Source organism: Hoplias malabaricus, chromosome 5, assembly GCF_029633855.1.
Source record: "Hoplias malabaricus isolate fHopMal1 chromosome 5, fHopMal1.hap1, whole genome shotgun sequence".
Lineage (NCBI taxonomy): Eukaryota > Metazoa > Chordata > Actinopteri > Characiformes > Erythrinidae > Hoplias > Hoplias malabaricus.
In genome coordinates, this window is record NC_089804.1 from 11,213,770 (window position 1) to 11,217,815 (window position 4,046).

General features: G+C 35.8%; 1 long non-coding RNA gene across 1 annotated transcript; it reads left to right on the forward strand.

Moving 5' to 3' along the window:
• Positions 1 to 407: 407 nt before the first annotated feature.
• Positions 408 to 1,973, forward strand: LOC136696041 (uncharacterized). Its single transcript, XR_010802558.1, has 3 exons — positions 408 to 483; positions 848 to 940; positions 1,547 to 1,973. It is a non-coding gene; the product is annotated as an uncharacterized lncRNA (long non-coding RNA).
• The last annotated feature ends 2,073 nt before the right edge of the window (positions 1,974 to 4,046 follow it).

Below are 4,046 nucleotides of genomic sequence, written 5' to 3' on the forward strand. Positions count from 1 at the left end.
CTAGCTTGTAGATACCCTGTCAAACCCACTGTTATCTGCTCACACTCCTAAAGGAAAAACCTTTTTCCCCCATGATCATGCAACATAGTGGCAGATATTACTGTGGAAGCTAGACCTCTTTTTGCCATTTCACAAATTATTTGAGAGTGAGGTTCCAAAGCTAAATCTACCCCTGTGACTATGTATATTTATTCACGATTTTAAAATATCAATTTGTGGTTTCCTTTTATTTTGTATTATCACAATGTGTGTGTAGGGTGTGTTCCTGCCTTGCTATTGTCAATTAATAATGGAATAACTGCAAAACTCATCACTGCAAAAGTTTGGTGCAGGACTGGACTACACAAAACCACACCCTCTCAGATTTCATATAAAAACAAATACACTTATATTCAACTCTCTGTTATACTCCCAACTTCTTGAATCCACCAACAATGAAGCTGCTGGTCACGCTGCTGCTCGCTTGCTTCCTATTGCCTGAAGGTACTCATTGTCATAATTTGTGTATTGAGATTTAAATATAAGCCATTGCAATTAATGTATTGATAATTTTTATTGATGCATTGTATCTGAGTTGTATTTTTGTAGTACTGTTATGCATATTTTTTCAAATGACATCAAATAGAGAATATATCTGTAGATGTTTCTCCAATGAAATCTTGTGGAACTATAAACTCATATTTAATGAAACATGTGAAATTTGTTTTTAAAAGGTCAATTTCATCTTAGTATAAATAAATGTCCATAATCACTGCAGATCGAAACTAAACTTGCTATTTATTTTATATTTCTTTTTATTTGTTTTTCCCCTATGTAACTACTTAACCTGATTTTGAATATTTTCAAGCTCCTGAAGCGCTGACGTGTTACACTTGTACGTACACATTTTGTGTATCTGCATCCTGTGCGACTTCTGATGATCGCTGCTTTAAAGCACAAAGTAAGAATCTCCCTGTGAGTAATTGGTATGATAGGTTACAGGATTTTTCTTCATTATTTGGTTTTTCACATTTTTTTTATTCTAAAAGCCTCTTGTTACCTGTGCCATGTTTTCAGAAATTGTGGAAAAATACTCAACAAACTTTGTCTAGGAATTCCGTTAAAAGAAATACAATAAATTATACACACAAACCTAACCCCACAAGTATTTTTTTAAAGCATTGACATTTTTTAAATAATCACATCACTATTTAAAAATATGCAGTTTAACTGCGACCCTGATCTTGATAAGCGGTTACAGACAATGAATGAATGAATATTTAATTTATTTATCTTCAAATTATTGCTTCAACATTTTTGTGATGCTCAACTGACATGTAACATGGCGAATACAGAGTCTGGACTCAGAACAAAAGAAAATGCACTATGTAACATTTGGAGAATGATAGGAAATAATGTGTTGAACTGCTGCTCTTTGATTCTCAACCCTGATAACCACATTACAGAAGTCTGTTGACAGCATAATCAAAATAATATTATGTAGTAGTGTTTTCTTTGCTGAACTTTTCCTAACCGTATTTCTAACCTATTTTATTTCTCTATTCAGTTTCAGTGTTCAACAGGTCTGTTACTCTGAAAGGATGTACAAACGAGTTACAATGTAATAACACTTATTCCAATGTGCAGTCATCCTGCTGTTCCTCTGATCTGTGTAACAGCGCTGAAAATGTTCATCTGAGTCTGATGATGGTTCTGTCTTCTTTGCTCTCCTTTCTCCTCTTCCTCTAAATTCTCAAATATACGTGAATGTGTCATTGATTTAACAATGTTCTTACGGTTTAGTTGTCAAGAGTTAACAGTCTGTAGTGAAGACTGTGTAAGACGTCAATGCACCTATATCTACAAATGAGATGCAATATTGAATAACTGTTTTCTACTAAAACTCTTATTTTACTTACTTTTCTAATCAATCATTTTCTAATTATTATCTAAGATGATTTTATATTGATATCTGAACCGAGAACAAGTTAAAATAAAGGTTTTTAAGTGACTGGAAAGTGTCTTCTGTCATTTATTCTTTTACTGATAGTTTTATGCCCAAGGGTCACATGATTAATAAGCTCACTTAATAAACTATATTTCTGAAATCTAGTGCCTGTATATTTGGTGTGCCATTTTCTGTTTGGCAATTGATATAACACATCATTCTTGCTGTAATTACATTAGCAAACCTTTCTTTTTTCAATTTATTCAACAGCAAAACTAACTATACAATGAATACAACTTCAGAATAAGTATAAAAGGAGATTTAGCATTTTACTCCAGTTGTGTTGGATAAAGAAATCCTTTAAATGTAAAAAAGTAAGTGTACAGGATTATTACTGATGTCCCATCATGTAAATAAACCCAGTGTCTGAGCTGCTGTAGTTTTGAATTGGTGATAATCTAAGAGAATTTTTGCCAGTGTTTTACTTGTGTAGAAATACCGGTTCCAATTTCAATGTAAACAACACAACTGTCCTTTAAGAAGAAGTGTAGGTCTCCAGGATGTGATGCGCATCAGTTCCTTGTTCCTGTCACATGGCACTATGTCAAACCAAGGCTCAGTGACATCCATGGCACTGTGCTGCTGTGTTGCACTGCTGCTTTAGATACTTTCACATTCGCATGTGCATGGGTTAGTGATAGGGTTTGCTGTGGGTTAGAGATGGCTGGCCACAGTAATAGTGGCTTGCTGTATACACGGACAGGGCTCTTCTGGGCAGGTGGGATTTGATACCCCAAGTTTCGTAAAAAGAACAGAACTCCACTTGATCTTTCCAAGTGTGTTTGTTGTATTGTGTAACAAGGGAAGAGAGCTTATAAGGAATTTGCTTAACATTAAATATTTTAAGAACATCGTGAATAGACTATCTAAGTGTTTTTTTTTTTTCTGTCATGCATTTATGTTCTGTTACCGCTTACCCAGTTCAGGGTCACTGTGGGTCCAGCTCCTACCCGAAATCAATGGGCACAAAGCAGGGACACACACTGGAGGAGGCTCCGGTCCTTTACAGGGCAACACGCACTCACACAACAAACAAAAGTAGTCTCCTCTATTTTTTTTTTAAATACAAAATAGAAAATCAGAATGTCGTTCATACCTATATTCAGCCACTGTGCCTAATTATAATAATTCAAGACATTTCAATATCAATTTGTAATCTCCATTTTGTAGCCTCTTTCAGTTTTTAGGCTAAAAATATGAGTGTGTGTGCGTCAGTATGTGTGTGTGTGTGTGTGTGTGTATAGGACTGTCCAGGGTGTGTTCCTTCCTTTCCTTGTCCATTGATTCCAGAACTACCACAACCCACATCAGATGTTGATTGGTTTGTTGTGGATCACTCCATAAAACACAGTTACACTGCTCCAAAGGCCTATGCTGGGCAGTCACTTCACATTGGGCATGGTGACCTTAGATTCATTAGAGGGTTCCATTTCATTGTGTGCTGTGTATATTGTGATTTAAACGCCACTGACATTATGCACATTACATGTTTAAGATGGTAGTAACCAGGCTCCTGCAGATAACATTTCACAAGGATAATAGAAGAGGTTGTACAATGCAGTGAATATCTTGTTTTATGCAAAGCAGATGTTAATGATTGACAAATAGGAGTGATTGCGTTTGGGCATGCCAAAGGCCGCAGTGTGGCGGAAGTAGCTGGATTGCAACAAAGTTTACAATCATAGGGTTCTAACACAAATGGCAAAAATGCCATTCTAAAAGACATTCTCCTGTGGTCAAAAGACAAAACTGACAGAGAACCTGGAATTTTTTACAGCTTATTAATGAACATCTCTTCACTTTCAGACAAGCATTGCTTCTAGAAGTTAAGGCAGCTTCTTTTTCCCAACAGTCCTTTGTCTTAGTGTTCTTGTTCTTTATGTATAGTGAAACATATTTGTGATTTGTGTTTAATTTGTGTATTAACAATTACGCATTTGTAAAGTATTGTGAGACTAATCTCTCTCCACACAGCGGCACCTAACGGTCGGAAAGGTTTGTTGTTTATTTGTATATTCATTTGTGAGCCGATAGGTGTCGCTGTTCTCCTACTCGCTAC